This window comes from Vanessa cardui, chromosome W, assembly GCF_905220365.1.
Source record: "Vanessa cardui chromosome W, ilVanCard2.1, whole genome shotgun sequence".
Taxonomy (NCBI): domain Eukaryota; kingdom Metazoa; phylum Arthropoda; class Insecta; order Lepidoptera; family Nymphalidae; genus Vanessa; species Vanessa cardui.
The window spans coordinates 9,131,515-9,156,308 of NC_061153.1; positions in this window are offsets into that span (position 1 = coordinate 9,131,515).

A 24,794-nucleotide genomic window follows, 5' to 3' on the forward strand; every position below is an offset into this window, starting at 1 on the left:
CAAATCCTCCCCTCTCCTTAAATATAAACTTAAAAATGCTAACTGGTTAGCATACTCTAACTCTGTTGATGTCATGTTAAGCTCTCTCCCTGATTTTGTGAACGGTGAAAATGCTCTTGCTTACTACGAGCTTTTTCTTAATATTATTAAATCCTCTGCTGATTCCCATTTCCCACAAAAAAATCTTAATAAAAAAATTTGCATCTCTCCGCCTTGGTGGGATGAAGAGTGTAATTCCTTGGTCCAACAGAGATCTGAAGCCGAAGAGTCATATAATGTATCTATGACTTCACAAAATTTTATCAAATATCAGCATATAGATGCCAAAATTAAAAAACTATTTTCCAGAAAGAAAAAACAGGGATGGACCAATTTCTGTGAATCCCTTAGTCCTCGGTCTGCCCCTCAAACAGTTTGGAGAAATCTTAAGAGATTTCGCCGCTCCCTCGATTCTGATAACCCAAACGCCTATAATCCATCCGTATGGCTTAATGATTTTGCTACCAAACTTGCTCCCCCCTTTGTTCCATGTCGAGATAGTTTTATAAATTTTACTCAATCATCTACCTCAGATGATATGGATAGTCCGTTTACTATCTCAGAGCTACACACAGCTCTGAACGGACTGAAGGACTCGTCACCAGGGGAAGATGGCGTGCCCTACTCCTTTATAATAAACCTCAGTGATAAAGCTAAATGCGTCTATCTGAATATAATTAATGCTTTTTTCTCAACAGGAATCGTCCCGGAATCTTGGAAGTCCCAAATTATTATCCCCATACTAAAACCGGGAAAAAGCCCTTTGGACCCCAATTCTTATAGACCCATTGCTTTATCGTCTACACTAGTGAAAGTTACTGAACATCTCCTAAAAAACCGTTTGGAATGGATAATGGAAAGCAGAAATATTCTCTCGCCCTCTCAATTTGGCTTTCGAAAGGGTTTGAGCACTCTTGATAGTCTCAGCATTCTTACGACAGACATTCGAATAGCCTTCTCTAACGGAGAGTACCTTGTGGGTGTTTTTCTAGATATTACTTCTGCATATGATAATGTTCTTCTTCCGGTACTCAGGCAAAAATTGCAACAGCTGAGTATCCCTCCGAGGATTACTCATTTCATATGTAATCTGCTTTTTTGCAGATCAATTTCTGTTAAATACCAAAATTGTATTCTTCCCCCCAGGATTGTCTGGAAAGGTCTCCCGCAAGGTTCAGTCCTTAGCCCTCTGCTTTATAGCATTTATACCCATGATCTCGAATTGTCAGTGAATAATTTCTGTAACATACTTCAATATGCTGATGACATCGTTTTATATTTTAAATCTACATCTGTTGAAAATTTAACTTTGCGATTAAACTCTGCTTTACATTATCTTGACCTATGGCTCTTTGACCATGGCCTGTCTTTGTCTATTGATAAGACTCAGGCAGTTGTGTTCACTAGGAAAAGACAAATTCCTGTCTTCGACTTGTTTTGTGGGGATCAACGCATCAACTTTGCCAACAAGACGAAATTTCTAGGCATTATTCTCGACAACAAACTGAATGGAATTTGTCACTCTGAGCATGTTATTAAAAAATGTGAAAAGGGTATTAACGTCCTTAGAGCAGTCTCAGGAGTCTGGTGGGGAGCTCACCCCTATTCTCTTAAACTACTGTACAATGCAATAGTTCGTAGTCATTTAGACTACGGACTATTTGTCTTAGAACCACTTAGTAAATCCGTTTCTGAAAAACTTAATAAAATTCAATACAAATGCCTCAGAATAATCCTAGGAGCTATGAAAACTACTCCCACTAACGCTCTGCAGGTTGAATGTGTTGATCCTCCGCTTCAACTGAGAAGACAATTTTTATGCGACCGTTTTGTAGTAAAATCTTTACAGTTATCTTCTCATCCTCTTTGGTCCCGTCTAAGCGAACTGTCCCAACTCTGCGTTCGCTCTAGAAGTCCATCCTTATTATTAGACAGTTTTTTAAAATTTACTACACTCCCACATCCTATCTTAAGATTCCAGTCAAATCCTCTTTTTTCCACTCCATTTAGATCTCTAGTCTATAATCCGTCAATCATTACAGATCTTGGTCTTATTAAAGGGGCCCCTGATACAAACTCAAAATTTCAAAGATTTCTTCATCAAAATTGGTCAAATCATTTACTTATATTTACTGATGCCTCTAAACTATCCCCTGAAAGCTGCGTCGGCTCAGCCTGTTGGATCCCCAAATTCAAAATTGTCCTTCAATTTAAATCCCCTCCTGAATCATCCATCTTTACCGGTGAAGCGATTGCAATTTTAGAAGCCATCGTTTTTGTCCACTCCCATGACCTCAGACACACGATAATTTTGACAGACTCTTTGAGTTGTCTGTTGGCAATTAAGGAAAATCCGTTTCGTAGTAAACGAAAGTTTTTCATCATCCTTAAGATCAGGGAAGCATTGTTTTCTTGTCATCAAAAAGGGCTAGATTTATCGCTTGTCTGGATACCAAGCCATTCTGGTATTCCCGACAACGATGCAGCAGATTCATTTGCTAAATCTGCTATATCAACTGGCTCTCTTGATCATTTTAAAAACTCAACACAGGACTTGTGTGCTCTACCGAAAATTCATCTTGTTAAATCCTGGAACTCTGTTTGGGAAGTTTCATCAAAATCTAAAGGTAGATTTTACGCAAGTCTACAACCAGTTATTCCGAGGCGACCTTGGTTTTCTCATCACAGGCAAGCTAAACGTTGGGTCACCACAACTATCTGCCGTTTACGCCTTGGACATGCATGTACGCCCGTTCATCTTTGTAAAATTAGAGTTAGAGATCACTCTTTGTGTGAATGTGGCCTTGACGAAGGTTCCTTATCCCATATACTGTTTTCTTGCCCCAATCTCCTCCACCCCGTATATGACGTTCTCCCTCCCAAAGTTCCTCGCCCTATTAATGTTGAATGTTTGTTAATGTGTGTGTTCAGTCCACTTTGTAAATTTTTATGTAAATATATTGAGCGTAATAAAATTAAGTTGTAAATATTTTTGTGATCGTTCTTATTTGATGTCTTAATAATATTGTAATATGTTTATCAATTTATTTATATATTGTATTGTTTTAGGTTATGGGTTAACAGAGAGTCTACTACTATTGTGCCCTTAAAATTAATTTAAGCCTGCAATCTCGACCGCACCGTTCAATCTCCATCGTGTCTTCTCCATCGCACGTGACATTGGCGAAATAATCTGTGCTCTCTTGGCACAACTAAAAGCCATATATTAAAAAAAAAAAAAAAAAAAAATGAGATTACAGAGTAAACAAAAATTGAGCTATAAACAAAATAAAATTTTAACAAAAAGAAAAACCGACTTCAAACAAAACACTATTTTCAACCGACTTCCAAAAGGAGGAGGTTATCAATTCGTCTGTATTTTTTTTTTTTTTTTTTTTTTTTTTTTTTTTTTGTTTGTTACCTCATAACTTTTCACTGGGTGGACCGATTTTGATAAATTTTTTTTTGTTTGAAAGGTAGTGCTTCCCGTGGGGTCCCATTTTTTTTATTTTTTTTTCCGATGATGGTATCCATGTGAAAACGACATAAGTCTTAAATTTGCATTATGTATATGCGCGACAAATAGGTGAATAACTGAAAATCACGTTAACCAATTTTGATAATTCTTTTTTTATTATAAAATATATACTACAAGTGTAATTTGGTGAAAGTTTGGTAAGGTTCTGAGCACAGGATCCATGAAAAAGTAACGGAACGGAAGGGAACGGAACAATTCTGAGGAGCACGTTAGCGATACTCGGTCGAATCTTTTATTTATAGGTTATTTGGATATTTGAGTCACCTTCCGTAATGTGGTTATGTTTATGTAATTATCATAGTCGAATATTATAATCAACTAGCTACCCACCCCGGCTTCGCACGGGTGCAATACTGATACTAAATATACTACAGAATTTGTTTATATACGACATCACATCGCAAACTTCTAAAATTATCAGTGTTTCTTTACTATATTGTTCATGTATTATATACACAAACCTTCCCCTTGAATCACACTATCTTTTAAAAAAAACCGCATCAAAATCCGTTGCGTAGATTTAAAGATATAGGGACAGAGAAAGCGTCTTTGTTTTATACTATGTAGTGATGGAACTCCTAAACGGCTCGCAGTTAGGGTGCGATATGGGGCAGAATTTCTTACTATCTAATCAAATTTTGTGTATGTGATGTGATGTCATATGATGTACGAAATATAGTTGGTCTTTTTCAAAGTTTTTTTGCTGAGTTCGATTACAGCTCTTTCGAGGGATCCTTGTAGTTTACGCCGCGTGACGTATTAAATCCGCATTTTCGAAAGTCTATTTTTGCTTTATTCGCAAGTTTCCTTTGAAATTGTCCTCGAAGTAGTTTCTGACTCATATAAACGGAACGCTTAATCTATCCATATTACAAAAATTAGTTAGTCAACATCAGCTTCACTTAAAATCAAAAAATAAATAAAATTTTAACAAAAAGAAAAACCGACTTCAAACAAAACACTATTTTAAAACAAATGAATATGCACGAAAAAATAATAAAAATAATTGCGTATTCAACATATTTTTTAGAGTCTTCCTAAGTTAAATGAAATGAAAAATATTAGACTACTTAAAAGTCGATTAACGATTATATCATGTAGTTATAATTATTGTTATATTTGGAGTCGGTGTCAGCCAATAAAACCCTACAGTATATCTATCAAAAAACAATACGAGAATACTTTAACAAATATGTTTTTTACAAATTACCTTTTACACAATAATATACTGGATCAATCAAGGGGTTCGTATCGCTTCTTTCTTTTGATTGTTGGGGCAAGGACACCGTGGCTGACACCGGCTCCAAATATACCAATAATTATAACTACATGATATAATCGTTAATCGACTTTTAAGTAGTCTAATATTTTTCATTTCATTTAACTTAGGAAGACTCTAAAAAATATGTTGAATACGCAATTATTTTTATTACTTTTTCGTGCATATTCATTTGTTTTAAAATAGTGTTTTGTTTGAAGTCGGTTTTTCTTTTTGTTAAAATTTTATTTATAAAACAAATAAAAATGCACTAAAATTGTATATAATATAAATAATTTAAATAAAAATAATTGCATATTTAACATATTTTTTAGAGTCCTCCTAGGTAAAATGAAATGAAAAATATTAGACTACTTAGAAGTCGATTTACGATTATATAATGTAGCTATAGTTATTGCTATATTTGGAGCCGGTGTCAGCCACGGGCACACGCCTCAACAATTTGCATTTTTGATTCACCCAGTATATTCTCGTATGAAAGGTAATTTGTACAAAAATCATATTTCTTAAACTATTCTCGTATTGTTTTTTGATAGATATACTATAGGGTTTTCTTGGCTTTCGAACAAAAATTTATCAAAAATTTATCAAAATCGGTCTACCCAGTGAAAAGTTATGAGGTAACAAACATAAAAAAAAAAATACAGACCAATTGATAACCTCCTCCTTTTTGAAGTCGGTTGAAAAGCGTTCCGTTGTAAGTAGAAATATGGATACCATATATCTACTGTTATTTCATGGTAAAACATAGATATATATTTTGTAAATTAATGTAATTAAATTTATTTGTTTTTTATCAATACCTATTTGTTTTCATTTTAAGCACTTGTCATTTGTTTCCATATTGTTTAAATATTCGCTGAATATACCTAACTACTAAGCGAGGAGACTCAATTATTATCTATCCATTGATTGATTTTTGTGCCTAAATGTTTTATGTTTTGCTTCTATTACTTTTTTTTTGGTTTTGCTATGCTTTGGTGTTGCTGTTTGCACTGTTTTTGTTTATTTCATGCATTTAACTATGACCAACTTGTGTTAGTGCTGGTAAGTGTAAGTTTTTGTCTGATAAAATTAGCTTTTACGGGTTATATACATTTGTTTAAATATACATATATATTATTTTTAAATATATTTATTATATATATATATTTTTATTTATTTAGTATGAGTATTAACCCATTACTTCCCAAGCATCGAAATCTTTGGAATTTTGATATGATATTTTAAAACTAAGTTCTTAATAGGCTAAGAAAAAAGAATGAGACCAAAAAAATAATAATAATAATATCTTTAATGCTGAGTCAGCCTGTCCTATAAATAAGACAGTGGGAACATGTGATTAAAAATAACTCAAGGTAATTACTATAAAAAAATTAGCTTTATTTGAAAACTTAAACATAAACAAAATTAAACAGTAAGTTTAATGAACTTATTTTGTATGGTAAGGTACAAAACAATCACTACAGAGTGTTTTTACGCATTTAGCGAAAAAATTAAGAGGTTTTTTTTACAACCTTGTCCCTAGCAACGAGTCTGTTTGTCCCTTTTTGTCATGTAGTGACCAATATAATCTAACCGAACAGGCTCTAAAAGTCGTTCTGATGTACCAGGTGTAGGTTTGCTTGGCCTGCCTTCCGATTTCTTCATCCAAGAAAAGCAAAACCCTCCGCCTGAAATCTAGCAGAGGGACTGTCTCATCTTTATTTACCTTGTTGTAAATAATCCATGCATTCACTAGGGATATGTCTAAAATACGAATGACTAGATCCCAATAAACACTTTCAACTCATTTACTGTTAGATAGAAGTTCAAATCATTTTTATAATGTTTGGCGTAGATTACTGTTTCTCGCACAATATATTCTAAAATCTCATCACCTAACAAGTTTTTAAATGTCTCTGTAGCTGACTTTCCGCCCAACTCAGTAATCATTTTTTCCAAGCATTGTTTTGCAGTATTAGATTCTGGCTGAATATCAGAATAAACTGGATTACACTTACGCAAAGTGACTGTCTTGCTTGTTCGCGACGTGGTTGGAGTATTATGGTCTTTCTCGACGTTGTCAATTGTACATGATAATTCTACTTGTCCAGCTGCATCTGACACTGGTAGAACTCCCATATCGTCGTCAGGACCTTCTTCTATGTCAGTCATTTCGTCCACCTCGTCTGGAGGTAATATGGTAACTTCGATGTCCTCTAACTTCTTATCACTGCTATATATCTTCTTCCTGAAGATAGTCTGCAATTTCGGTCAACTTCAAAACTTTCTTATAATATTTTTTTCTAACTGGATCCATGATCGCTAAATAATAGAAACAGAGTTTACACTACACATTTATCCAACCACTAATAGGTATAAATAATACATTACAATAAAAAAAATAAATTCAAAATATTATTACTAACCTTTCCACTTCTTTACAAATAACCACTTTGTTATTTTACTCCAATTCTATAAATTTCACAATCATGTAACGACGCGTGTAGTGTTCGGCATAGACCTTTCGACTAATGTAAACACAAGACCAACAAGAAATGAAGAAACAAAACAATTGACACGATTTAACTAGTGCTTTATACTGCAGGTTCGGACATGCTTTCGTGGCGAATTGTAAAGGCATGTTCCCAGTGTCATATTTATAGTACGGCTTATTTTAAAAGATAACTACATGTATATAAAATATGTTTTGCTCATGTTTTTATTTTTATATAAGTGGTAGAGATCTAAGTATCAGTTTTATGTAAATTTAAGAGGGCAAGTATTAAAATATTAAGGTACATAAAATCAAAATTTGACGCTTCTTAGCGACTTATTATTAGGGACTTAAAATTATCAATTTGATAAATTTATAATAAAATTACGGATATACTTTCTGCAGCAGAAAAAATATATTGGATCAGAAAAACAGTGCAAAAATACAATATATGACAGAAACAATAAAAATAAATGACTTAACATTTAAAAAAAAAAATTTGAATGTGGTGTCCTAAAATTAGGACAATGGGGAAGAATGGGTTAATAATATTGATTTGAATATTGACTCAGACGATGATAACACTTTTGTATCACTTTCCTCTTCGGCTGACAGTTTTCATAGTACTTACATCCCGCTTTCCTCTTCTCTTGATTCAACCTTCTCTCTTTTCCCAAAAAATTTTAATGTTGTTCATTTGAATGCGCAGAGTATCACTATCCTCACTATCCTGATCTCTCATCTTCCTTTGGCAACTCTAATATTCACGCTATCCTTATCTCCGAAACATTCCTCAAGCCATCTCTTCCTTCTTCCTCCTTCTCATTACCTAACTTTCACCTTATCCGCAATGATCGACCTGGAAAAGGAGGCGGAGGAGTTGCTATTTATTTACGTAACCACATTCCTTTCACTATCCTGAATAAATCCGATTCCCAATACTCTGAATCCGCCGAGCACATACTCATTGAGGTTATATTTGGACACATTAAGGTACTTCTCGGTGTTTTTTACAGTCCTTCGCTCCTCATAGACTACTTCGACTCGTTCGAAAGTCTATTGGAAAATTCCTTGCCTAATGTTAACCATGCTATTATTATGGGCGACTTCAATACCTGCCTTATCAAAAATAACGCTCGTGCCAAGCGCTTATTGAGCATAATTAATAGCTTCAATCTAAATTTTCTCCCATCCAATGCCACTCATTACTTTCCCAACTGCATCCCAAGCCAACTTGACCTATCCTTTGTTTCATCCTTGGAGCATGTTGAAATTCACGGACAACTACCTGCTGAAGCCTTTTCGTACCAGGACCTAATATATCTGTCGTCGTCGTTGACAACGAAAAATTTATGCAGGATCTTAATGCTATCAATTGGGACTCAATTTTAAACGCTTCTACTATCGATGAGAAACTTGAACTTTTTAACTCCTTTCTGAATGATCTCTTCGATAAACATGCTCCTTTCCGTCCCATCAAGCTCAAACACCTACTACTACCTCCTGCACCTTGGTTATCTCAGGCCATTCGGAACATAATGAAGAAGCGTGTTAGCGATTTAATTTTAAATCGATTTTTATTCTGTATAATTGCAACACTTATGAATAATAATATTTAACTTTGTGGGTAGATTAAAAAAAAAAAAGAATAAGATGGAGGGTAATAGAGAGAGGGACATGATATACATAGGGACAAAGAAGGTATGAAATTTTTATTACCATTGTAAATCTTCGAATTCACAAACTTTTAATAATGTATGTAAATAGATAATTACATACTACGTGTATGTAATTATCTATGTGTGTATAATACTACGTGATAATATCTCAGTATTCGAAGTTTGTCGGAATGTTTGAACAGAAATAAAGATTTAATAATCTTTTAACATAATAAAATACATAAAATATTTTACTACATACTACTGTAACTAGTATATAGTGACAATATATATAATTCTAATATATATATATATATATATATATATATATTAGATTTAATTTATATATATATATATATATTATTATTAAATAAAATCTAATATATATATATATATATATATATAATACAGATGTCAACAAAATATTTTATCAATGTTTCTAATCCGTTTATATTTTTTTTGTTTTGCCATTTCAATTTGTTGTTTAAAATATAGCTTCTGTAAATTTAATGTGTTGTGTGTGTTTTATTAATGAAATTCATTTTTTTTTTCAATCTCTTCCTATATTAACATTCTTTAATTTAACACGTTTTACGTATAATAAATATATATCTATGAATATGATAGTCTCCCTAATTTATTATACATATATAATCATTTATATATATACATAATATAGTATATAATACATATAAAGCAAGGCTAGTCAAAATGTGCGGTATTAAAGGTAGAAATGCCGTTGACTGCATAATAAATGGTATATTTGATAATAATATAAGACTAAATGCCCAAGGATCCAGTTTTAAAAGACCTTCACAATTACTAAAATACTTACGTCGAATATCGAAGAAACTTTCTGGAAATATAAGAAAATTAGTTTCAGAAAATAAAAATATTGGAAATAAAGAAAGTAACTCTAATAAAATAGCTATGTCTAACAAATCAATGGGTACGGGCTCTTGAAGTAGATTTAAAACGGTACGCTGTTTTAATTGCTCTGAAATTGGTATATGTATAAATATATATATAATATAGGTATAAATTGGTATTGTATATGGCATACAGCTCCAAATTGTTCAAAACCAATCAAGAGATACGATAGATGTCATCGTTTGGGTCATGAAAGCTATGAATGTCAGCAGGATAATGGCAACAAGGCAAACAATACTAAGGAGTCGACAGAGGTTAAAGCAGAAATGAAAAAGATATTACAAATCACAAAGGAAGACAAATTAAATGGCAAGTATTACAAATCTATAAAGTTAAATGGTATTATAAGGTCGGCTTATATTGATTTTGGAAGTCAGTGTACATTAATAAAAGAAAAAATAGCTTCTGAAAGTAAGTTGACACTCGATAAAATTGGTCTTCCAGTAATTAGAGGATTTGCGCTTGGTTGTGTTTCACCTCTAGGAAGAGTTCAAGTAAACATTGAAATAGATGCAGTAACAGCTATCGTAGATGCATTTGTTGTTACTGATGATTTATTAAGTACAGACGTTTTAATTGGCCAATCGCTCACAGAACTACCAACAGTAACAACAATAAAAACTAATACTCAATTGACTTTATATTGTGATGATTCCATGATGGACTGTATTAATGTTTATAATTCCTTCGACGTGAATGTAGAGAGATTAAAGAATCTAACTGTACACACTGATAAAGAATATACCGGTAATCTATTTATTCCCGGAAATGTGTGTTTAAAACCCGGACATGAATATATTACGCTACAAGGTGTTTTTTATTTTAAAGAAGGCATTGGACAAGTAATTCTTATCATTGTATCTGGAAACCCTTTGAAATTCGACAAAGATAAGATTATTGCACGTGCTGTAAAGTTACCTGAGATGGAATGCAACAGGTCTATCGGAAAAAATGTAAATACTATTAATTTATCCGATTAAAAGACTACAGATGATTTTACAACGTATAAAGAACCTATTACTATGGATATGCTAAATATTGGTCCTAAAGTATCAGACGAACAAAAATATCGGCTTTTGGAATTGCTAAATAAGTATCGTAATTGTTTTGCGTTCAACATGCAGGAACTGGGTTTGACAAAAATTAGCGAAATGACGATACGGCTTAATGACGATAACCCAGTAACTTATAAACAATATCGTCTTCCATACAGTGAGAGGGCTATTGTTAGAAAAATGGTGGGTGAATTACTGGCAAATAATATAATTAAAGAATCGCATTCTGCATATGCTAGCCCAATAGTTCTAGTCCGGAAGAAGAATAATGATTATTATCGACTTTGCGTCGACTATCGGGCATTAAATAAGAAAACAATAAAAGACAGTTACCCGATGCCAGTCATTGATGACCAACTTGACCGCTTAAGTGGAAAGGCATACTTCACAAGTTTAGATTTGGCATCGGGATACTACCAAATACCAGTTAATCAATCATCGCAACACATCACAGCATTTGTAACACCCGATGGGCATTATGAATATACAAGAATGCCTTTTGGCTTAGTGAATGCACCTGCTGTATTCCAAAATATGATTAACAAGGCTTTGGGTAATAGAAGGTTCGAACTCGCTATTCCATACTAAGATGATTTATTATCAGCAGGCAAAAACTTCGATGAATCATTCAATATGTTAACCGAAATACTAGAATTGCTGGAAAATGCTGGACTGACATCAAATCTTAAAAAGTGCTACTTTTTTCAATCAGAGATAGACTATCTTGGTTATGAAATTTCTGAATTAGGCTTAAGACCTGGTACTAAAAAATACAAGCTGTGGCAGAATTCCCAACACCAACGAATGTACACCAGATAAGGCAATTCGTAGGTTTAGCAAGTTTTTTCAGAAGATTTGTCTATAATTTTGCTACTGTGATAAAACCTTTAACTACTTTAACAAAGGCAGACGTACCCTGGGAATGGGGAACTGAACAAGAAAAATCTTTCGAAGTTATTAAAGCAAAACTTACAAGCAGACCAATTTTAGCACTATACGATCCTAACTTTGAAACGGAAGTACACGGTGATGCTAGCAAAGTAGGTATTGGTGGGGTTTACAAAGAGCAGAGAGTAGCATGCCTCATGCGGGCAGTAGCTTATTACAGTCGACAAACAACACGAGAGGAATCATTTTGGCATTCCTACGAATTAGAAACCATGGCTGTTGTTTTATCTTTAAAAAGATTTCGTATCTATTTAATAGGGTTAGAATTTAAAGTAATGACTGATTGCAATGCTTTACGTGCGACGTTAACAAAAAGAGACTTAATACCAAAAGTAGCTAGATGGTGGCTTATGTTACAGGAATTTAACTTTTCGATAGAGTATAGACCAGGACATAATATGCAGCATGTAGATGCATTAAGTCGCAACCCAGTGTTACCGGCGGTCGAACAAGAGGAACTGGAGATTTTAAATATTACTACTCATGATTGGCTACATAGCGTGCAGATGACAGATCCTCGCCTGAAACACATTAAAAGCGTTCTACATACAACTGATGACGACTTTAAAGAAATTAAAAATAATTATGTCCTCCGTAATGATAAATTATACAGGCGCGTTGTAGGCAAATTAAAATGGGTGTTGCCACATGGTGCACGTTGACGCATTTGTCAACTGAATCACGATGAAGCTGGACATTATTCATTCGAGAAGACTATAGAGAAAATAAATGCTGATTATTGGGTTCCCAAAATGAAACGTTTTGTAAAGAAGTATGTCGATGCTTGTATAAACTGTACATACAACAAAGAACTTACAGGGAAAAAATCTGGGTACCTTAACCCAATTCCTAAATGTAATTCTATATTTCATACCATTCACATGGATCATTTGGGGCCGTTTATAAAAAGTAAACGTGGACCAACCATTAAAGTTTTGGAAGAAATATTTGCAACGTTTGGATATCCTAAAATAATTATATCTGATCAGGGTACTACCTTTACTGCTAATGAATTTAGAAACTTTGTGAAAACATTGGGTATTAAACATACTTACAATGCTGTTGCTACACCACGCGCTAATGGTCAGATCGAGCGTTATAACAGGACTATTTTAAATGCACTTTCATCAATGAATCACGGCCTTGACGAAAAAGATTGGGATGCAAATATAAATAAACTACAATGGAGTTTAAATAATACTATAAATAAGGGGACTAATAAATCTCCGGCAGAAATTGTCTTTAGACACAGAACCACCGGTAAATCCGAAAATATTTTAAAAGGTGCTATATCGGATGTGATGAACCCAATAACAGACAAGGAAAGAGAAGAAATAAGAGAAACAGTTCAAGATACCATTAAGGAAAAACAAAGAAAAATGAAAGAAGCTTTTGATAACAAAAGGGCCCCAACTAAAATATTTAAGGAAGGGGATTTAGTAATGATACCAAACCATAATCCAGAGAAAGGAAAGAGCAAGAAATTGGCACCAAAATTTCGAGGACCATTTAAAATAACTTTAGTTCTGGATAAAGATAGATACGAAGTGACAAGTATCAGAAAAAATAAAAACATATTTGCTGCAGAACAATTAAAACCTTGGATAAATTTCAAGCTATCTCCACTTGAGAGCGAACAAAGTAGTAGTGATGACGACTCCCAGGAAGTCGAATAATTATTTATTTATTTATTTTAACAATTTTTATTCTTACCTAAGTGTCCATATCCTTGCCTGTTTCAGTATAGATTCGTAAAAAGGACAGATCGGTGCTAGCGGAAAGTATCCGGCTGTCAAAGCAAATCAGGTCATACTATAAAGTGAGATAGCAGACGATGATTTCGAGTGGCAACGGCAGCACATTAAATAGAAGTTGAACAGCAGGCCGTACCCTTTGGTGGCAAGCAGTAGCTTTGTATATAAAGTTATTGGGCAGACCGTACCCATTGAGAGGCAAGCGGTAGCTCATTGAACATTTAATGAGCAGGCCGTACCCTCCGAATGGCAAACGGTAGCAAACTACACAAAGGTTAACCAGGCCGTAGCCCTCGGGTGGCAAACGGTAGCTGATGATTGGCAACAAGTGTTTCTAAGTTTGTGAAGTTCGTGAGTGACGTGATGATTAATAAGTTAATAGTGTTAATCAAATACAGAGAAACTGAGTCTAATTTCGTATGGAAAGTGATAATTCAAAAGTGACCAAAAGCTTTGCGTTTAATGTCTACTGTGTTTAAATTCGTTATTTTAATATTTTTGTTATAAAAGTCGAGTATTTTTATAATTCTTAATATAACAGATAATCACGTAGAGTTTAAATTTATAACATAATAATGTGATAATAAATAAATTGTGCTTGATTGTTTGTAATCTGTAGGTAAATTTAATTTTTTTTTCTTTTCTTTCTTTTTCTTTTCTTGAGTCTAATTGGTTTAATTTTTAAATGTTAATATAAGCCAAAGAAAGAAAAGTATGGGGTCATACTTGCTTTAGGAAGGCCGAGCCGTGTTAGGAATGAGGCTATTCCTATTGCAGGACAGCCGTCTGTTAGCGATTTAATTTTAAATCGATTTTTATTCTGTATAATTGCAACACTTATGAATAATATATTTAACTTTGTGGGTAGATTAAAAAAAAAAAAGAATAAGATGGAGGGTAATAGAGAGAGGGACATGATTAATTTTTAAGAACGAAAGTGGCTCGATTGTAAAAGGTTTAGATATTTAAGTAAGATTGTAACCAGTTTAATAATGAATAATATAAAGTGATGTGTATATCTGTGTGAGTATTATTTGAAAACCATTGAGCATTCAACAAGTGTGACAGAGCTAAATCAAAATTTAAATTAAACCCAACTATTGACAACCTCATGAAATATAAGAGTTTACGTAATCGGTGCCGTAAAGTATGTAGAGATGCTCAACGTAAATATTAGGTTGGGGAAAAAGTCTTTTCAACCGACTTCCAAAAGGAGGAGGTTATCAATTCGTCTGTATTTTTTTTTTTTATGTTTGTTACCTCATAACTTTTCACTGGGTGGACCGATTTTGATATTTTTTTTTTTGTTTCAAAGGTAGTGCTTCCCGTGGGGTCCCATTTTTTTATTTTTTTTTCCGATGATGGTATCCATGTGAAAACGACATAAGTCTTAAATTTGCGTTATGTATATGCGCGACAAATAGGTGAATAACTGAAAATCACGTTAACCAATTTTGATAATTCTTTTTTTATTATAAAATATATACTTCAAGGGTAATTTGGTAAAAGTTTGGTAAGGTTCTGAGCACAGGATCCATGACAAAGTGATGGAACGGAAGGGAACGGAACAATTCTGAGGAGCACGTTAGCGATACTCGGTCGAATCTTTTATTTATAGGTTATTTGGATATTTGAGTCACCTTCCGTAATGTGGTTATGTTTATGTAATTATCATAGTCGAATATTATAATCAACTAGCTACCCACCCCGGCTTCGCACGGGTGCAATACTGATACTAAATATACTACAGAATTTGTTTATATACGACATCACATCGCAAACTTCTAAAATCATCAGTGTTTCTTTACTATATTGTTCATGTATTATATACACAAACCTTCCCCTTCAATCATACTATCTTTTAAAAAAAACCGCATCAAAATCCGTTGCGTAGATTTAAAGATATAGGGACAGAGAAAGCGACTTTGTTTTATATTATGTAGATGGAACTCCTATACTCGACTCGCAGTTAGGGTGCGATATGGGGCAGAATTTCTTACTATCTTTAATCAAATTTTGTGTATGTGATGTGATGTCATATGATGTACGAAATATAGTTGGTCTTTTTCAAAGTTTTTTTGCTGAGTTCGATTACAGCTCTTTCGAGGGATCCTTGTAGTTCACGCCGCGTGACGTATTAAATCCGCATTTTCGAAAGTCTATTTTTGCTTTATTCGCAAGTTTCCTTTGAAATTGTCCTCGAAGTAGTTTCTGACTCATATAAACGGAACGCTTAATCTATCCATATTAAAAAAAATTAGTTAGTCAACATCAGCTTCACTTAAAATCAAAAAATAAATAAAATTTTAACAAAAAGAAAAACCGACTTCAAACAAAACACTATTTTAAAACAAATGAATATGCACGAAAAAGTAATAAAAATAATTGCGTATTCAACATATTTTTTAGAGTCTTCCTAAGTTAAATGAAATGAAAAATATTAGACTACTTAAAAGTCGATTAACGATTATATCATGTAGTTATAATTATTGTTATATTTGGAGTCGGTGTCAGCCAATAAAACCCTACAGTATATCTATCAAAAAACAATACGAGAATACTTTAACAAATATGTTTTTTACAAATTACCTTTTACACAATAATATACTGGATCAATCAAGGGGCTCGTATCGCTTCTTTCTTTTGATTGTTGGGGCAAGGGCACCGTGGCTGACATCGGCTCCAAATATACCAATAACTATAACTACATGATATAATCGTTAATCGACTTTTAAGTAGTCTAATATCTTTCATTTCATTTAACTTAGGAAGACTCTAAAAAATATGTTGAATACGCAATTATTTTTATTACTTTTTCGTGCGTATTCATTTGTTTTAAAATAGTGTTTTGTTTGAAGTCGGTTTTTCTTTTTGTTAAAATTTTATTTATCGCATATAGTATGTATGAACTTGTAATAAAATCTCTTTGGCTATACCATTTTTATCTGGCTGGTTTTGGTATCATTAAAAAGTTTTAATTTTAAAGAAGGCACTTCCAAATTCAAATTAGGAATTTGTGTGATTTTCATTTGTTTTTGTTGTTGTTAAAATGAGTGAATCTAAAGAAGAAATTCGATACATTTTAAAATTTTACTATAAAAAAGGTAAAAATGCAACTCAAGCCGCGAAAAAAATTTGTGATGTTTATGCACCTAATGCAGTATCTGTGAGAGTAGCGCAAGTTTGGTTTAAGCGTTTTCAAGCCGGAAATTTTGATATCAAAGATGCATCTCGCTCTGGTCGCCCTGTTACGGACAAAATTGATGCCATTTTTGAAAAAGTGGAGCAAGATCGGCATATTAGTAGTTACGATGTAGCTGAAGAACTGGCAATTGACCACAAAACGGTTTTGACTCATTTGAATAAAGCTGGGTACACAAAAAAGCTCGATATATGGGTGCCTCATGAACTCACTGAAAGAAACCTAATGAACCGTGTACTCATTTGTGATTCTTTATTACGACGTAATGAAACCGAACCGTTTTTGAAGAAGCTGATAACTGGTGATGAAAAGTGGATCACATACGACAAGAACGTGCGAAAAAGATCGTCGTCAAAGGCCGGTCAAGCTTCACAGACTGTGGCAAAACCCGGATTAACTCGCAACAAGGTAATGCTGTGTGTATGGTGGGATTGGAAGGGCATCATTCATTATGAGCTGTTACCGCCCGGCAGGACCATCGATTCAGAACTGTATTGCGAACAATTGATGAGATTGAAGCAAGAAATTGAGAGAAAGCGGCCAGAATTGATCAACAGAAGAGGTGTGGTTTTTCACCATGACAACGCTAGACCTCACGCATCTTTAGCCACTCAACAAAAATTACGAGAGTTTGGCTGGGAGGTATTAATGCATCCGCCGTATAGTCCTGACCTTTTACCTTCAGATTTTCATCTGTTTCGGTCTCTGCAGAATTCCTTAGGCAGTGTCAGGTTAACATCACGAGAGGACTGCCAAAACCACTTGTCGCAGTTTTTCGATCAGAAGCCCCAAAATTTTTACAGCAATGGGATAATTTTTTTTTTTTTTTCTTTTTTTTTTCGCGGGTAGGTGTGGAATTCAATAGACAGCAAAAAAGTTCTCTTAAAGTTTTTTTTATTTAAAAATTATTGTATTTGTAAATAAAACTCAATTTTATTCATAAATTATATATTTAAATAATACCGCCCACCAGCAACAATCTCCTTCAAAAAATTTTTCACTACAAAGAAGTTATTACATTCTACAAGTACCTAACGACAATATGGACTCAATTAAGGACACATTAGCAACGACGACAGAATTATTTAATACAAGGATGAACGAATTCCAGCAGGATTTACAAAAAAATTCTTCACCAGTGACTACCAGTTCGTTGGCTGCGATTTCAGTTCCTTCAAGAAATTCATTTTGTCAGCCTTAACTACACTGCAACGACAAGTCGAATTTCTGACTAGGATTATCGACCGTCAGGAAATGAAAACACGTCGTAAGACACTTTTATTTCACGGTGTACCGGAGGAGAAGTCCGAGGATGTGTCGGCGCGCGTCACCAGTATTGTCGCCGAAAACTTAAACCTGGCGAATTTCTCCAGTGCCAGCATCAAATCGTCATATCGTCTTGGTCGGTCATCTGGCAACAAGCCTCGTCCCATTGCCGTTAAGTTTCGTGACGCAGCAGTGCGCGACAGGGTTTGGTTTGCCAAAACCAAACTAAGGGGAACTAGCTTTACTCAGTCGGAGTTCCTGACGAAGACACGGCACACTGCGTTCCTGGCGGCAAGAGAGCGTTTCGGTGTTAACAGGTGCTGGACGCGCGACGGGATCATATTCGTGATCACCTCGGACGGGAAGCGATATCGGGCTGAATGTTTAGCAGATCTCGACGAAATTCCGGGGTCCGTTCCATCTGAAGCGCTGAAGTCTCCCGTCCAAAACATCGCTGCCGGCCCAATAACAACTGAGTGCAAGACAGCTGCATCGCGTTCGAAGTGGGTGATAAAGAAATGATTCACTTCGTATAGGTACTATCTTATTGTGTCTTGTCTATTTGTACGATAACTTTTATTTCTTGTATTAATTACTTATTTCCTTAAATTATTTTTACTTTCATATACTTTCTTGTAATTTTAATAGTAAGACACTTATTTACTTCGTTGATTTACTATTTTTGTTACGGTTTTTCCATATTTGGTTACATTGATTTTTACTATTAATTAATGAACTACTGCACGTCAGATATTATACGTGGCTACGCGACGACTGCCGGTAGTTTGTTTATGTCATGACTTTATTATCTTAATATGTAAGTGTAAAATGGTAACTGACAATTGGCATACCTAGTTTTGTAACTTTTTTTTTTTTTTTTATTTCAATTTTTTTTTTATTGTTTTTCTTTGTCTCACTCTATTGTTTGAAATATATTATAATTCCAAGCCTATAGAAAACTATAAGTAAACAAAATTGCAGGATGTATATGTAATTGTGTGTATTGCTAATTTGCTATTATTATGTTATGTTGTGTATTTTTTATATTACTCCTTGCAGCTGGCGGGTGCGTTGAATGGAATTTACAAAGGTTTTATTGTATTATTTTGATATATTTTAGGTATATAATAAACTGTATTATACAATATTTTATATTTATAGATATTTTATCATATACATCAATTTATACAATTTTAATGTTTTTATTTTTATTTATTAGTAAAAATACCTTTATACATATATTTATTATATTATACTTATTATACTTACATATTATACTTTATATATATATATATAAAGTATAATATGATATTTTTATTATTTGAAAATGTCTTTAACACATGATTGTGACACGTTTGTATCCTTATCCTCTTCCGACGGATTGTCTAGTGATGACAGTTTTTATAGTATTCCCCCTTTGAGTAGTCTTAACTCTCACTTCACAGATTGTTCAAAAAATTTCAATGCAGTCCATATTAATGCACAAAGTATTCCTGCACATTATCCTGATCTGTGGTCGTCTTTTAGTAATAATATTAACATTCATGCTATTTTAATTTCCGAGACTTGGTTAAAGCCTTGCTTGCCTTCCACTTCCTTCTCTTTACCGGGATTCCACCTAATCCGTAACGATCGTATTGGCCGGACAGGTGGAGGGGTTGCAATTTACTTTCGCTCTCATATTCCTTTTAATATCATTAATACTTCGCAACCTCAGACCGGTGCAGCAGAGTATCTTTTTATTGAAGTTATTTTCTCCAACACTAATTCTTCCTTTGCTTGCCACACATGTTCTACCTAATTGTTCTCCTTCTCTTCTAGATCTAATTATTGTTTCCTCGATTGACCATGTAGCAAAACATGGCCAATTTGATGACTATGCATTTTCCTATCATGACCTTCTCTATCTGTCTTATAAAATTAAACCACCCAAAGCTAAATCAAGAATTCTTCTGCAGCGCAATTTTAGTAGTATGAATCTGGAGCGACTGTCTGAAGATGCAGCTAAAATCGATTGGAAGGCGGTTGAAAATGCACCTACAATCGATAACAAAGTTGCTATTTTCAATTCGTTGTTAACCCAGCTGTATGATGTCCATGCGCCTATCAGACCCGTGCGGATCAAACATCTCCCAGCACCCTGGATTACATCTGAAATAAGGAAATTACAGGATAAAAAGAACTATGCCAAAGCGAAATATAGATCAGACGCCAGTGAGTCAAACAGAGAGAAATATGTCAAAATTCGAAATCGTTGCAATAGAGTGTGTAGAGATGAACAACGACGCCATATCTACAAATCTGTCATCGAAGAAGAAGATTCCTGTAAAGTTTGGAATTTTTTAAAGTCACTAGGAGTTGGTAAGACCCGACGGGACAATTCTTCTCAAAACTTGAATCTCAATGATTTAAATATCTATTTTTCCTCTTCTGTTGCTATTGACAGTGCAACTAAAGCATGTACAAGGAATCAACTTTCAGCTTTACCAACTCTTGATACTCCTGTTTTCTTTTTTAGTCAGTTTTCCGAAAGTGACGTTAAGAAGAGTATTTTAGCAATAAAGTCCAATTCTATCGGGTCTGACTGCATTAGTCGTAAGATGATCATTCCCATCATTGATATCCTGGTTCCTGTTATCACATCAATTTTTAATGCATCCATTTCCACTAGCGCCTTTCCATCTATTTGGAAAAATGCTGAAATTATTCCTCTCCCGAAAAAAAGTAATCCTTGTTCTATATCCGAATATCGTCCCATTTCAATTCTTCCACTTTTGTCCAAAGCTCTTGAACGTCTTGTACATCAACAGCTTAGCAATTTCCTTTTAGATCATAGTCTCCTTAATCCTCTTCAATCTGGTTTCCGTCCTGGTCATAGTACGACTACTGCACTTGTCAAAATTACTGAAGATATACGATGGAATATGGACAATCAAAGGGTTACGGTATTGACGTTACTTGATTTTAGTAACGCTTTTAATACTGTGGACTTTGATATCCTTTGTGATATTCTGCGCACTCTTAACGTATCTCCTACGGTTACTGAATGGTTTCAAAATTACTTGCAGGGACGCCGACAGCGAGTCAGACTGAATGATTCATACTCAGACTGGTCAGTGGTCTCTGCCGGTGTCCCGCAAGGTGGCGTATTGTCCCCTCTCCTATTTTCAATGTTTATTAATTCTATCAGCAATATTATCACTTCTCTCTATCACCTCTATGCAGACGATCTTCAGATATACTCTCACTGCACAGTTAATGATTTAACGAAAACTATAAAATGTATTAATAGCGATCTCACATCAATAGCAAACTGGAGCAAATCCTTTGGCTTAAAAGTCAATCCAACTAAAACTAAAGCGATAATAATTGGTAGCTCTAAATTACTAGCTCGAATCGATAGATCGCAGCTACCACCAATAATATTCGATAATACTGAAATTTCTTACAGTGACAGTGTCAAAAATCTGGGTATTTTGTTCGACCAACATCTCTCCTGGGGACCACAAATTTGTGACATAAGTCGTAAGATATTCGCTTCAGCTGGATCACTCCGCAGATTGCGTAATATGCTTCCGATTCCTACTAAAATTGTGCTTGCACATAGCCTTCTTTTACCAATTCTTGATTATGCTGACACATGCTATGTCGACATCACTGAGGAGCAACTAAATAAGCTTGAGCGCATTCAAAATTTATGTATACGTTACATATTTGGTTTACGGAAATTTGATCATATATCCGAATTTCGCAAGAAGCTCAAGTGGCTCCCAATTCGCCTTCGCAGGAATACTCATATTCTCAATCTGCTATACTGTATACTGTTCAATCCTGTTTCCCCTCCATACCTAAAAGAACGATTTAAATTCCTTAGTGATTCCCACGAGCGTTCCCTTCGATCTGAAAGCAATTTGCTTCTTGAAATTCCTTCCCACTCCTCAATTTTTTATAGCAAATCCTTTACTGTTCAAGCATCCCTTCTTTGGAACTCCCTACCTCTGTCCATTAGACGTGCACAATCACTGCCAGTTTTTAAAAAAGCTGTCAAGAAACATTTCCTGGAAATGTAACTTGGTATTATATAAATATTTCTTTATATGTATTTATCGCTTAGTTTATATATTATTTATATATTTATTGATTATATATGTATGTTTGCCTGTCTATATGTGTCTATTTATTTTTGTATGCACAAATATACTCTTATGTATGTATATTGAATATTCCATTTATAAAAATTGTACACCTATGCCTTTTGGTCTATCCATTTCCTCTGCCCCAAGGTTGTCTGGAAGAGATCGCTTTTCAGCGATAAGGCCGCCTTTTGTGCCATGCTTTATTTTCTTATATTTATTTCCTGTGTGTTATATTTGTCTTGGTGTACAATAAAGAATATTATTATTATTATTATTATTATCATGTCACTACTAACAAGATGGCAAAAAGTTATGGAACAAAATGGCACCTACATACTTTAGTCAAATGTAAATAAACTATAAAAAAACTTTTTGAATTTTCATATAAAATAGTAGAAAAACGTTTTCCCCAACCTATTATATACAAGATAAGATTGAGAACAGCAATTCTTCTCAGACATGGAAATTCCTACAATCTCTAGGTATTGGACGACAAGCATCCAGGATCCCTCTTACTGTTGATCTCAATGCTCTGAACGGATTTTTTGCTAGTACTGCCCTAATGAACACCAGTGATATAATTAGTACTTTAAATCATTTTAGATCCTTGCCTAACAGACCCTCTTTTCACTTTTCCCCAATTACTGCTAGTGAGGTTAAGGCCAACATCCTTGCAATAAGATCCGATGCCACGGGATGTGATGGAATCAACCGTAGAATGATACTTGCTGTGTTAGATTATGTTCTCCCTATATTATTTCACATTTTCAATTTCACCCTTGACCATAACGAATTCCTTTCCACTTGGCGTTTAGCTTATATCCTTCCTATTCCCAAAAACAAAAATCCCATATCTTTCTTTCACATTCGTCCAATATCAATCCTTCCATTTTTGTCTAAAGTGTTAGAACGCATCGTCCATCTTCAATTAACAAAGTATCTAGCATAGTACAATGTACTCTCTGATCTCCAATCAGGATTTCGGAGAGGTCATAGTACTACTACTGCCCTACTTAAAGTATGCGACGATATACGTTTTAACATGGACAACAGACATGTTAGTATCCTGGCATTATTGGACTTCAGTAATGCGTTCAATACGGTTGATTTAGATCTCTTGCTGGCAGTGCTTCGGTCCAATCTCTCTCATCTGGTGTTCCTCAAGGCAGTGTCCTCTCTCCACTTTTATTTTCCATTTTTATTAATACTGTATCCCATCTCCTCTCGTCTTCCTTTCATCTTTATGCTGACGACTTGCAGGTTTACGTTTCTGCTCCCTTAACAGGTATCGGAGGGGCTATTGAGAGGCTGAACCAGGAATTGCATAAAATTTGTACTTGGAGCAAGACGTGCGGACTTCTTGTAAATCCAGATAAATCGCAAGTCATTATTATTGGCAGCTCCAAACTACTTACTAAAGTTGATTACGCCAACCTACCTGCGATCATCTTTAACAATACGCCTTTGTCACTTAGCAGTTCCGTGAAAAACCTTGGTCTTCTTATCGATAATACATTATCCTGGACTGTGCAAGTTGCTGAAGTCAGTAGAAAAGTTTTTGCCACATTTCATTTGTTAAAACGTTGGAAACACTTTCTGCCCATTAAGACTAAAATCACGTTATGTCAAACTCTTCTACTTCCTATTTTGGACTACGCAGATTGTTGTTACACAAACATTACTGAGGACCAACTCAATAAGCTAGAAAGGTTACAGAACGTTTGCATCAAATTCATCTTTGGTCTACGGAAATTTGATCACGTCTTCATATAATATATATATATATATATATATATATATATATATATATATATATATATATATATATATATATATATATATATATATATATATATATATATATATATATATATATATAAATAATATACGATTTACAAGATTTCCGGGTTTTATTCCTAATAATAAGACTCGCAAGTGTCTCAAGCGCAGACAGCCCATTTGCAGATATTGTCGAAGTCCTGCTGAACATATTTTTGAACTTCAGTTATATCTTTTGACGCATACATTAAACACACATCATCTGCATACATGAACACCCGACATTTATTGACAATATTAGACACACTGTTAACATGCATAATGTAGCCGACCGGCCCGTACACGGACCCTGGAATGGAAGAGGAGGCCTTATCTCAGCAGTGGGAAATGTACAGGCTGTTACTTTACTTTACGCTATATGTTTAATATTTTGTATATCTTGTGTAAATGTTCTAGAAAAATTTGTATAGATTTGACTAATACTATTTTGTTTCCCTAAAAATTTCAATATAATATCATGTAAACTAATTTTAGTCCGACCCAGCCATAAAGTGTCCCCGTTACATTTTTTTATTTCCGTCTGTCTATACTTATTTTTTGCATTATTTAATATTTTAGTTACCCGGTTTCTAGATTTCGTATATTCTAATCTCTTACACATATTCTTAAGTTCTTCTTTCCATATTCTAAATAAATAATCCCACAGTAATAAAGAGTATAAATGTTTATCT